Source organism: Anolis carolinensis, chromosome 6, assembly GCF_035594765.1.
Source record: "Anolis carolinensis isolate JA03-04 chromosome 6, rAnoCar3.1.pri, whole genome shotgun sequence".
Taxonomy (NCBI): Eukaryota; Metazoa; Chordata; class Lepidosauria; order Squamata; family Dactyloidae; genus Anolis; species Anolis carolinensis.
Genome location: NC_085846.1, coordinates 68,368,343 through 68,382,483, shown reverse-complemented (window position 1 = coordinate 68,382,483; position 14,141 = coordinate 68,368,343). Strand labels below are relative to the sequence as shown.

Sequence of the window (14,141 nt, the reverse complement as noted above, 5' to 3'; positions counted from 1 at the left end):
ATGAGCTCCCTCTATCAGCTCCAGCTCCATCTTGGGACATGAGAGAAGCCTCCCACAAGGATGGTAAAACATCAAAACATCTGGGCGTCCCCTGGGCAACGTCCTTGCAGACGGCCAATTCTCTCACTCCAGAAACAACTCCGGTTGCTCCTGACACGAAAAAAAAAAGTACTACAGTAGAGTCTCACTTATCCAAGCTAAACGGGCCAGCAGAAGCTTGGATAAGCAAATATCTTGGATAATAAGGAGGGATTAAGGAAAAGCCTATTAAACATCAAATTGGGTTATGATTTTACAAATTAAGCTCCAAAACATCATGTTATACAACAAATTTGACAGAAAAAGTAGTTCAATACGCAGTAATGTTATGTTGTAATTACTGTATTTACGAATTTAGCACCAAAATATCACGATATATTGAAAACATTGACTACAAAAATGGCTTGGATGATCCAGAAACTTGGATAAGTGAGGCTTGGATAAGTGACACTCTACTGTAATACTGAATTTGGCCCTGTTGCTTCTGTGTTTGTGTGTGTGTGTGTGTGTGTGTGTGTGGCCAGCCTTCAGCTCTATGGCAACTATGGGAATATTTATAGGCAAGGAATGGGGCCTCTGCTGGCACAGTGTGTTAAAGCGCTGAGCTGCTGAACTTGCGGACCAAAAGGTCCCAGGTTCAAATCCCGAGAGCAGAATGAGCACCAGCTGTTAGCCCCAGCTCCTGCCAACCTAGCAGTTCGAAAACATGCAAATGTGAGTAGATGAATAGGTACCGCTCCGGTGGGAAGGTAACGGCGCTCCATGTAGTCATGCCGGCCACATGACCTTGGAGGTGTCTATGGACAATGCCGGCTCTTCGGCTTAGAAATGGAGATGAGCACCAAACCCGCAGAGTCGGTCACAACTGGACTTAACGTCAGGGGAAACCTTTACCTTTAGGCAAGGAATATTTAAATATAGTTCAGTCAGTTTATTCCTCTGAAATACAGCCTACAGCATTCATTGTAGTCTCCCACCCAAGTTCTAAGCAGAATTGACTCTGCTTGGCTTCCAAGATAAGACAGGATGCAGTGCCTTTAAGATATTTAGGTTTTATACTGGCATAAAAGCAAACATCTTTCATTGAGATTGTGCAAGAGTGGTATTGTATCCAAGAGAAACAAGATAGTGTGAACTATTTAAAAGTGCAGTCCTTAGCATTAGGTGGCAGGTTGAGCTATGGAAGTGCATGTGAATGTACTACCTATCACACAGTCAGTTGAACAATAGTATGTCTCAAAAACTGCAATGTAACTATAATGTTATACTGCACAACCAGTAATAAGATCTTGGCCTTTGTTTTACCCACAACACTTTGGGATCCTGTTACGATTATATTATTCTTCTATATCTCTCTGTTAACCAAATGATGACATACTGCTTGGCAATCCTGACTATTTGTATTACTACTACTGCTATTATTATTATTATTATTATTATTATTATTATTATTATTATTATATTTTCCAACTGTTGTACTGGAACAACAATTATTGTTTAATTTTAACAGTTTTTGGCAGTTCTTTGCTAGAACATTACCAATGTCAGCTGCTTCTAACCTAGCGACCTTACTCAAAGTGTTTAATGCCAGTGCTAATGCTTTTTTGCTTTTGCTTTTTGGTGTGTTTCTTTGCCAAGTACTTTTGCATTTTTATATCGCCATTTGTCCAGATTTATTATTTTTATTTTTATATAAATATGGACACTTTAGCTTTGTTTTTGGTTTTTAGTTTTCTCTCTCTCTCTCTCTCTCCCTTTTTGATCCTTTTTTAATCGCAGTTTTCCTACTTTCAATACAATCAAATGTTCTCACTCTTTTGATGTTAATTTACTCTATCTTATAAGGTAAAACTTAATTAAAAAATTAAAAAATAAAAGAAGGTAAGGGAAAAACACTGAAACAGGCTGCTTTCCAGGCATCTCACAGTTGTCCACTCACATTTCTTTCTCTTATTTTTCTTTTCTACTCAGAGGCTGGAATTCCCAGAATCTTCCAGCCAGCGTGAACATGGTGGTTGCTGGGTTTTGGAAGCTAGGGTCCCACAAAGAATGTTTTCCAAATTCTGCATTTGTAGGCAACCCTCTCCATCTCAAAGGTTGCACTCTGATGATAGAAAGATAAACATTTGTTGGAAAGCAAGTTATAGTAGTGAGGGAGACAGAGGGCCCTTCCACACAGCCATATAACCCAGAATATCAAGGCAGATAATCCACAATATCTGCTTTGAACTGAGTTATCCAAGTCCACATTGCCATACAACCCAGTTCAAAGCAGATAATGTGTGATTTTATACAGCTGTGTAAGGGGCCTGAAATACCAATTTTTACTCTCCTCCCACATCTCTGGAAAGTCTTTCTGCAGATTCTGCCTATCCATGAAATTATTATCTTTAAAGTGCCATATACCTGTCTATTTTAATTGCTAATACAGTAGAGTCTCACTTACCCAAGCTAAATGGGCTGGCAGAAGCTTGGATAAGCGAATATCTTGGATAATACGGAGGGATTAAGGAAAAGCCTATTAAACATCAAATTAGGTTATGATTTTACAAATTCAGCACCAAAACATCATGTTATACAACAAATTTGACAGGAAAAAGTAGTTCAATATGCAGTAATGTTGTAATTACTGTATTTATGAATTTAGCACCAAAATATCATGATATATTGAAAACATTGACTACAAAAATGGCTTGGACAATCCAGAAGCTTGGATAAGCGAGGCTTGGATAAGTGAGACTCTAGTGTATTAGGAAAGTTATCTAAAATGCATGGAAATGTGTTTGTGTATATATAATGTGAAGTAAGAACATTTATATTTCCCAAATATATTTTCTTAATGTTTACAGTACTGTTGCCTTTTTGCCATGTTGCTGTCAGAAAGAAGTCAAAGGAATGGCAAAACAGCAAATTATAATCTCAAGTGGAAAGAAGGAGGATGGCAAACATATACCACCAGGAACCCTACATTATGTTTTCTTTGTAATCATCCAGTATGCTTCTCATTTTCTTCACAATTACTCCTAATCAAATAAAATGTATAAAAATCAACGTGTAAAGCTACATTAAATTAATCTGAAAAGCAATCAGCTGCCATATAATTTTGTGGTTAATGTGGCCTATGCTACAGTGTCATTATGAAAAAAGGTTGTGAACAGATATTCATCTTGCCGCCTGCTTGACAACAATGAAAATTTGGATTTTAAGAATATCTGTTCCAAAATGCTATAGAATTTTGTAATCTTTCTCAGAGGCCCGTTTTATCAAAATTCTCTGCTTTAACCTCAGATTCCCTAACTATTATTTTGAATTATCTAAGAACAAATCACTGATGTGTTGTCGAAGGCTTTCATGGCCGAAATCACTGGATTGCTGTGGGTTTTCAGGGCCGTATGGCCATGTTCCAGGAGCATTCTCAGGAGAGAATGCTTTTGGAACATGACCATATGGCCTGGAAAACTCACGGCAACCCAAATCACAAATGGTTAGGCGGGATGCCCACAACCCACGCAACATAGGTAATATGCAGACTATGGACAGCTAGGGAAGGGGGGTGTTGTTGTTAGTCAACTTTTCAAAAATATTATAGTGGCATTAGCGACTTGTAACCCTCCAGATGTCCTTTGACTAAACTTCCCATCAGCCTTAGACAATCTAGTCAGAGGCAAGAGATGACAAGAGGTACTATTCAGAGCCGTCCCAAGGTAATTTTCGGGAGAAGGCGACCAGAATTTTGGCGCGCCCCCCCCCCCAAACAATTACCTGAAAAATATATGCAGCGGCGGCAGCGGCAGCAGCAGCCCCCTGGAGAGCGCACATGCCGGCGTACGCAACACGGAAGGCCCAGCCACCCGTCCGCAGGGGTCATTGGAAGGTCTGCGCATGCGCACAGGCCCGTTGACCATGCTTTTTGGGCAATGGGCCTGTGCGCGTGTGCAGGCCTTCCAATCAACCGCGCGGTCGATTGGAAGGCTTGCACACGTGCACAGGCCCATCGCCCAAAAAGCATGGTCGACGGGCCTGTACACATGCACAGACCTTCCAATTGCCCTCGCGGACACGGGAGGCCCATCCGTCCATGCAGTCGATCGATTGGTGCCACGCGGAGTGATTGCTTTGGCCTGGCGCCGTGTGAAGCGGCCCAGGTGGGCCAGGACTCCCGGCACATGCGGGGGCACCTTGACAGCGCCCCCGGTAATAATGTGCCACAGGTGAGCGCCTCAATGGCCTCGCCAGTGGACCGCCTCTGGTACTATTAAATAAGGACAACCTGTGTATCAGCTCAGAGGGATCAGCACAGCACTGCATACCGCTTCTATTCTATTGACAGCCAATCTAAGAGTAATTCTATTTCATGCACAATATATAAAATACAATAGCCTTCTCCTAGACTATTTTCCATACAATATATCCATGTAATATAACTAATATGTAACCATGATGTAATTATGTCATTTTACATTCAAGTAAAGTTGTAAAACTTTAAGATTATTTGAAGACTTGGGGTAGTAGTGTCTTTGAAATTACTCCCTTTTAATATAGTATCATTAATCAGATGTAAGCTTTTGCTTATTATATTTAAAATGTTAATTTTAGCATGCTTCCTAGGCTTGCTCAAATAATTCGTTTTCCCCGTTAACCGTTATTAATTCGTTATTTTCGTTTGTTTTGAAGCAATATACGGCATTGGTTGTCCACACGTCTGGATATCGCGGTTTCGAATCGCGAGAGGCCGTTTTTCGTTATGTCGTCGTTTTTTTCGTTAGGAAAAAAAAGCTTTTGCAAATCACCCAAACCATTCAGGCCCTTTCCTTTTGCCCCTCAGCAAAAGGGGCGTCACGGGCTCAGCCAATGGGAGGGGGCGAGGGGGAAGGAGGCCGAGGAGGAGGAGGAAGACGGAGGGGGAAAATGGCCGCCGCCGCCTCGCCTCAGCTCAGGCCTGGTGTCTCTCTGTGAGGCGGGAAGGCGGCGGATGGAGCCGGGAATGGAGAGACCGAGAGAGACAGAGAGGGGCCTGGCGGTGAGGTTTTGACGTCTGTGCGAAGCTAGGCAAGTGGGGTTTATATATCTGTGGAAGGTCCAGGGTGGGAGAAAGAACTCTTGTCTGTGGGAGGCAAGTGTGAATGTTGCAATTGGTCACCTTGATTAGCATTGAATAGCCTTGCAGCTTCAAAGCCTGGCTGCTTCCTACCTGGGGGAATCCTTTGTTGGGAGGTATTAGCTGGCCCTGATTGTTTCCTGTCTGGAATTCCCATTTTCTGGGTGTTGTTCTTTTACTGTCCTGATTTTAGCTTTTCTGTAGCTAAAAATGCATATAAAATTGATTCTATAGGGAGGATAAATGATTGGATTTCAACTCCTACAGCTTGGCTTTCTCTGCCAATAATGGTACCCATCTTGGATATTGTAAGGGATTTATTATTATTATTATTATTATTATTATTATTATTATTATTATTATTATTAGACCTTGCTCCCAGGAAGGTGCCTTCGCTGTGGCTCCCAACTTATCTATCTATCTACCTTTCCACATATTCTCCACATTGTGTGGATGTGTATGTATATTATATATATATACATGAGCCCCGATGGCGAAGTGTATTAAAGCACTGAGCTGCTGAACTTGCAGACCGAAAGGTCCCAGGTTCAAATCCCGGGAGCAGAGTGAGTGCCCGCTGTTAGCTCCAGCTTCTGCCAACCTAGCAGCTTGAAAACATGCCAATGTGAGTAGATCAATAGGTACCGCTCTGGCGGGAAGGTAATGGCACTCCATGTAGTCATGCCGGCCACATGACCTTGGAGGTGTCTATGGACAACACTGGCTCTTGGGCTTAGAAATGGAGATGAGCACCAACCCCCAGAGTCAGACATGACTGAACTTAACGTCAAGGGATACCTTTACCTTTACCTATACACACACACACACAAACACACACACACATATGCAGGGACTATATATATATACACAGTATATATCACACACACACCAATTTAACAAAGTTTCAGCCACAAAAACAAAGTTTCTGAAGTAGAACAATGACTTTCACAGTAAAGACAACCCAATTTAACAGGAAATAAGACTTTCAAACCAGGAACAGATTTCTGCAATTATTAAAAAATGGTTTATTATAAAAGCTATGAAAATTCGCCAAAAATCAGAGGATAAGGGAAACGTTCCAAATTTTGGTGAGCTATCAGTGTTAAATGTGTTCTACCACTGTACCAAGTTGGAAGGAGATCACTCAAAAAATGAGGGTGGGAGAGTCCTGTAAAGTCCTCTCCCTCTGTGCTGTTTTTGGGAATTGCGCTTGCGCGTTCGCCATTAACGAATTAATTTAGAAAATAACGAATTTTCGTTAATTTCGAATTTTTGGGGGGGCCAAATTCGGAAATACCTTCAAAAACGAAACGCTGCCCCCCTCTACTTTTGCAACGAGTTTAGAATCAAATTTTTCGTGGATCGATCAAGCCTAATGCTTCCATGTGAGTATTTCATCATGTAATGGTCCTGTCCCTTGTATGGAAATGAATAGGGTAGGAAAAAAACAGAATTGTTGCACTTTTTTGTGGCACTAGATGTTATCTACTTGGAAGCACAAATCACTATATTTATCTGGATCTTTATAGGACAGCTTCAAATCCTGTCACATGTCTTTGGTAATTATTGCACAGTAAATTAATTTTTGTCAGCCTGCTTCACCAAGTAGAGTGCTCTCACAAGACTCAGACTTAATTAATTTCAATTAATTGATTCTAAATTTTATTAATTGAATACACTTAAACTCTTCAGATCATTCAAACTAATAAAGAGAATTGTGCATCCACACCAATTACACTAACTGCATCTTCTATCATCACTTTTAAATGAAATCAGTAATTATATTGTTTTGTTAAACATCAAAAGCTTTAAGTCAAAGAAAAAAATCATTATTTGATGTTGGTATCCACAGGGATTCCTGAAACCAAATCTCAGTGAATAACAAGGGTCCACTATATCTGTAGACCAATGAGATTAACAGGAGATAAGGTGTTACCCCACTAAAATTTCCTCAATATATTCTTAACTGAACTGAAGGGAAGAGCTTGCACAATATATCCACTGAGACTTTGTTATGTGGAATAACCATGCCAGGATCTTTGGTCAAATCTTCTATATCTGTGGGTTCAACATCCACAGATTTAACCAACTGTAAATTATCTTTTAAAAAATCCGTCCTGGGTGTCTCAGCCTCAGCTTAGGCCCCTTCCACACAGCTGGATAAAACTCCACAATATCTGCTTTGAACTGGGATATATGGCCGTGTGGACTCAGATAACCCAGTTCAAAGCAGATATTGTGAGTTTTCTGCATTGATATTCTGGGTTATATGGCTGTATGGAAGAGCCCAAAGTCATATAGTTAGAATTCAAACTTGATTAGCCATTTAATTGTCTTTTGAGCCATTTATGGTATCTGTGTTCATGGCTACTTCATGAATAATCTGAATGTACTGTAACAAACAAGGAGTAACAGAGATCTATTACACACATTAAACATTCCCAAATATGCACTATTTGTGTTTTACATCATACCCAGGCTACACAATCATGAGAGTTGTAGACCAACTACATATCAAATGGTGCAAGGCAGAGGAAGGCTACTGTGTATTTCCAAGTACAGTAGAGTCTCACTTATCCAACACTCGCTTATCCAACGTTCTGGATTATCCAACACATTTTTGTAGTCAATGTTTTCAATACATCATGATATTTTGGTGCTAAATTCGTAAATACAGTAAATACTGCATATTGAACTACTTTTTCTGTCAAATTTGTTGTCTAACATGATGTTTTGGTGTTTAATTTGTAAAATCATAACCTAATTTGATGTTTAATAGGCTTTTCCTTTATTTATTTATTTATTTATTTATTTCCGGTATTTCTCTCATTATCCAACATATTCGCTTATCCAACATTCTGCCGGGCCCGTTTACGTTGGATAAGTGAGACTCTACTGTATGTGTTCAAAAGTATCTTACATTAAAGGCTGTTGCAGAAAAACAATGTAATCACTAGAGGTCACTCTACTCTTTAAAACCTATTTCATTTCATTTTATTGGAATCCTTCCACATTGCATTTAGAAGGTCTACTTTGCATACATCAACTTTTTATAAAGTGGCAAAATAATTCCAGATGGCATCATCCTCGCCATTCATCCATTCTTAGTAAACTGTGGAATGGGACTCAAAGCTCTCCCAAAATAATATCAGTTGGAGAACTGCTGCTCCTCCTCCAGGCCAAGGCTTGTGAGTTTGCTAGTCTCAGCCTGACGGAGAAGCATAGGCAAGGTTTAGGTGCGCCATTGTAATTAGTTTAATTAACAATTAAACATTACATTATTACATTACTTATTGAATAAAAGATTCAAGTAATCATAAGTGTTTTATATTGTTTCAGGCTGTTTACATTTATTTTATTACAGGGGTGTGTAACAGAAAATAGAAAATTGTTTCTTTTAAAAACCCAGGGAAGTGGGAGGAAAGAATTCCATTAACATACATAAAAATAGCACTTGAAGGCGTTTACAACTACCATATATACTTGAATATAAGCCGACCCAAATATAAGCAGAGGGACCTAATTTTACCACAAAAAAACTGGGATAACTTATTGACTCAAGTATAAACCAAGGGTGGGAAATGCAGTAGCAACAAAAACAATATGATATCAACAATAACCTAATAATAATAATAATAATAATAATAATAATAATAATAATAATAATAAAAACTTCATTTGGATCCCACCCTGTCTCCCCATGGGGACTCAAGCCGGCTTCCAACATAGTAACAGGCAAACATTCAATGCTTATATAAACAATGCAGAGCTAGAAATAGATCTATAATTATAGATACTAATTTCACATATGCATTTTCCCCTGAAACATTTGCAAATCCCCTCTGTGTGCGCGCGCGCATTTCCCCTACAATATTTGTAAGCCATATATATATATTCATATCTATCTAAACATGTCTATATATATTTGTGTGTTCATTTCCCCCCTGTAATATTTCCAAGCCCTACATATAGGTAGGTAAGAATATATTCATATCTATCCAGACATCTCTCTTTATATAGATATTTGCAGAGACTTGCAAACATATGAGGGTAAATTCATATATAAAAATAATGTATATTTATAGCTACAGATACACAGGTACATGGATGTATATGTATAAAGTATTTGCAAAGACCTGCAAACATATGAGGGGAAATTCATATATAAAATAAATGCATATAGATAGATACACATATAAAGGTACATAGAGATTGCAAAAGCTTGCAAGGGGTTAATGCCTATATATTTGTAGGAGAGTTTAACAAATATTTCAGGGGAAAATGCTTTCATAAGATTAATTTTTATATATATATATATATATATATATATATATATATATATATATATATCTTCTTCCTGACTTGCAAGGGTGTCTTTCTCTTTTCAAAACATTCCCTTGATTAAGAGCGAGGGAGACTTTGCAAAATTAAACACACTGATAAGGAAGAAGAGAGAAATAGATCACATATTGCAAGCAATAGCCTGCAGGCTCTGTTGCTGGCCTTGACTGATTATAAGCCGGGGGAGGCTTTTTCAGCTCATAAATAAGGGCTGAATAACTCGGCTTATCTTCGAGTATATACGGTATTTGAATAAGCTTTGTCTCATCTGTAAACTGCCTATGACTTATGGTGAAAAGTGTGCCAGCTTCTGCAAGTTGTGCAGCTGGCACAAGCAGTAAGCTAACAGCTATGACTTCTGGTGCATTGGTTGCTAGAATATCAGAGGAAACAATCACACACGTGACCATTTCACTTGAACTTGGAACTTTTGGCAACCTCTGGTTTCAATTTGTTTTGCATCTAATCAGCAGAGCCTGTGCTTTCCTATTGTATGCTTCCTGTTCAGAAGAATCTGGTATCTGTCTGCTGAGTCAGCATTCAGAGCCTCTGTCACATCCTGTATTCATAGCTTTGTATAGTTGTTTTGAAAAGAAGGAAATCTACAGCAACAGTTAGCAATGACTGCAGAAATAGAAGGGTGAGGTCAAGAAAAAAAATGTTCAATACCAGCTTAAAGCCTCACCTCACTCATGGCTTTCAGGATGTACAGGAGGGAGGAAAATCCCTGTGTTCAAATTGAAGTCTGTCATCAATTGTATTTGCTTACATGTTGTTATGTTGGGAGAATCATCTGGACATCTAGATATCTCATTAGCCCTAGTCAGCATAGTTGATGGTGAGGGATACTGGGAGTTGCAGTCTGGTTGCATTTGAAGAACTGCGTGGCTTCCACCCTGTCTCATATCAGAACACTCTCCTTTTTCACCAGAATGTAATTCTTACTTCCTTCCTGGGACAGAAATGTATTACAAAATGATGAATGTATTGCACACCATTCAGGAAACAGAAACAACACTGTGTGACATCTGTCAATCTGCACAGACTAGGGTTTCACAATAAAAGTCTTCTCGGGACAGAAGTATAAGTTATCCAACATAGGCATATACAGTAGTCCTTACTCCTAATGGCAACCTTCCAGGGTCTGATAAACCACCCCATCACCTTTGTATAGGTTGTTTCTCTCTCCTTTGTTTGCCTCTGTATTATTGCACACAACAGAACTGCTCTTTTTTGTATTCACAAGGCTTCACATCTCTATATTTTTCTCCTTGAAAGCTGACCATCTTCCTATTGGTGGCTGTTATTTCTGCATTGGGTTCAAACTTGAGACACAACAGAGAAAGCTGTCTTGTACTTATTAGTCATACTCAAAACCTAAAGCAGTTACTTTTTGGACTACAACATCTAGGATGCAAGACCTTCCCCGTTTCCACACACTTCTAAGACATTTCAGGGATTAAGTACCATGGAGCCCTTCACACAACGTAAAACTACTTCCAGTTGTCATCTATTGCACTTCATCTCTAAAATGTAGTAGAAGTGTAGAGAAAGGGGAGGCAGGAGATAAGGAGAAACCATCTTATGAGCTCCTGATGTGCCTGTAAACAAGAGGAAGTGATGGGATCTGTCAGATTTGCCCATGTTGAATCATTTCAGTGATGTGGAGTAATGGGCGTTCCTCCCCACTTGCATTCACTGCATTTTTTCCTTAATAATAGTCTAGGATTTTGAAATTGTGCTCTTCCTAGCTTTTTAATAACTGGTCTAACTACCTCATTAGATGGGCTCCTTTCCCTATCATACACCCCTTGCTCTCCCCTTTCCAACGGAGCCCATTACACGATGCACACTTACTTCCAGATGGGCTCCGTTGGGAAAGAGGAGAGGAAGTGGTGATCCCATGTTGCCTTCAAGACAATAGGGGGAAACTGGGCAATGAAGCTCCCCCCATGTGAAGGTTTCAGGTAAATTAGGCATAGACAGATTCTCCAGCCCCCCCCCCCCCCGGACCCCATGGATTCGCCACGATGCATGGCAAATCCATGGACCTTTACTGCTGCTGCTCAGTCGTTTAGTCGTCTCCAACTCTTCGTGACCTCATGGACCAGTCCACGCCAGAGCTCCCTGTCGGCCGTCACCACCCCCAGTTCCTTCAAGGTCAAGCCAGTCACTTCAAGGATACTGTCCATCCATCTTGCTCTTGGTCAGCCTCTCTTCCTTTTTCCTTCAATTTTCCCCAACATCGTGATCTTTTCCAAGCTTTCCTGTCTCCTCATGATGTGGCCAAAATACTTCAACTTTGCCTCTAATATCCTTCCCTCCAGTGAGCAGCCGGACATTATTTCCTGGAGGATGGACTGGTTGGATCTTCTTGCAGTCGCTCAGCCTTCCTTATGGTCCAGCTCTCTCATCCATAGGTTACTATGAGGAATACCATTGCTTTGACTATGCGGACCTTCGTTGCCAGTGTGATGTCTCTGCTCTTGACTATTTTGTCAAGGTTGGCCATTGCTCTCCTCCCAAGAAGTAAACGTCTTCTGATTTCCTGGCTGCAATCTGCATCTGCAGTGATCTTCGCGCCTAGAAATATAAAGTCTGTCACTGCCTCCACGTTTTCTCCTTCTATTTGCCAGTTATCAATAGGTGTAGTTGCCATGATCTTGGTTTTCTTGACGTTTAACTGCAACCCAGCTTTTGCACTTTCTTCTTTCACCTTGGTGATAAGGTTCCCCAGCTCCTCCTCGCTTTCGGCCATCAGAGTGGTATCATCTGCATACCTAAGGTTGTTAATGTTTCTTCCAGCAATTTTAACTCCGGCCTTGGATTCCTCAAGCTCCCCATGTCGCATTATGTGTTCTGCGTACAAGTTGAATAGGTCCTAATGTACAAGTTGCTATGAGGTCCTAATAGAGAGAAGGAAAGCCTGGAAGGAGGGAATCATGGCAAAGTGGTTTATAATAACACTGATCTAATTGAGGGAAGGAAGGCATGGGAGGAAGGGATCATGACAAAGTGGTTTGTAGTAATGCTGGTCTAATGCAGGGCAGGAACGTATGGGAAAAACACATCAAGGCAAATTCCCCCCCCCCCCCCCAATGGGATGAGGTCGATAGTAATCTTGGCTTTCAATATTATTAATAACAATGATAATGATAATCTTTATCTATATCCCACCCCATCTCCCCGAAAGGACTCGGGGCAGCTTACAGCATAAATAAATACAATCAACGATAAATGCAAAATAAATGACTAGTCAGTATAAAGAGAAAGCAGAGTAAAAAGAGTAAACAGATAAGACAATAAACAGTATAAAACATTTGTTAAAACGCAGTAAAGTGTTGCCTGATTTAAAAAACGAATGTGGGAACTGCACTCGCTCATGAGAACGCGGGACAGATTGGGTGAAGGCTGGCTAAAATAAAATGTCTGATGGGATTTGTAAAAGGAAACAATGTCTTTTAAGAAGACATTACACTAAAGTACACAGAAATCTATAATACGTGTAAAGATACAGTTGTCCTATTACTAACTAATATACAGAATAGAACAATGGTAACAGACAAATTATAATCCTTACAGGCGCATGAGTAATGCACAAATGCAAACTGTTTACAGCATTACATCAAACATTATATTCATGTTTGTATGTTTTTTCAATAACAGATAAGTATGTTCAGTAACTGAGTACAACACTTTGAAGTCCAGTATTGTCCCACGTAGATAAAAGTCTTAGAAATGCATAGTCAAAGGAATAAACAACTGTATATTGTGGTTCACACTTTAGATAAATTCATCATTCTCCCATGTAAGTTAATGTTTTGGAGATACGCAAAAGGAATGTAAAACATAAAGGAATGTAGAACAAAGCAATGTAGAACAACAAGGATTCCCGGGTATTTTGTAATCCTTGTTTCTGGATCAAAATCCCTTCTTCAGGTAGCTTCTGAAGGTTCTTTCATGTGTTTGTAGTAGACTTTTCTGAAGCTTTTGTAAACTATATTTTAAAAAGTGTGAAAAAAATGCCTTCTCCTTACGTAATTTTTCTAAGCTCTGCTTACATTACATCAGGTAATTTATCTGCTGTAGCCCACTGTTGTCTACTGGGGGAGGATGAAACTATTTTCAAACCTCAGATAGTTAAAACTATATGGATAAGGAGGGATAGTTAAAACTAACTGAGGATAAGGAGGGCTAATTGTAGACTACAACTTTCAAGGGTTAACATTGAAAAGCATTTTATATAAAAGCCTTCCATTGTAATTGTTTGTTGTATTTTTAAGTCTTTATTTGTCACTGGAAGGATAGCAAGGAAGGCCACCATAAGGAGCAGTCACCAAAAAGGCCTTGTCTCAGGTCTACAGTGCATGTCATTTTCCTTCCTTGACATCAGACCTAATAAAGATGGCTCTGCAACGACATTACAAAAGAAATCACTCCTCCCCAACTATGAGGCAGTCTTCACACACACACACACACACAATATGATTTAGTTGAACAAAGATTCCAGGTATAGCAAGTGTTTCGTTCAAAATGATGTCCAATTTCACCCTTATACAGTAGAGTCTCACTTATCCAACATAAACGGGCCGACAGAATGTTGGATAAGCGAATATGCTGGATAATAAGGAGGCATTAAGGAAAAGCCTATTAAACATCAAAT

At 39.7% G+C, this 14,141-nt stretch overlaps 1 protein-coding gene across 1 annotated transcript in view; it reads left to right on the top strand.

The window, feature by feature from the left end:
• The window catches only part of LOC107983016 (prostatic acid phosphatase), a 38,742-nt gene extending 35,652 nt beyond the window's left edge, over positions 1-3,090 (top strand). The window contains exon 11 of the mRNA XM_016994674.2: positions 2,889-3,090. The gene's annotated coding sequence lies outside the window, so the exon portion shown is untranslated. The remainder of the gene's footprint in view (positions 1-2,888) is intronic.
• The last annotated feature ends 11,051 nt before the right edge of the window (positions 3,091-14,141 follow it).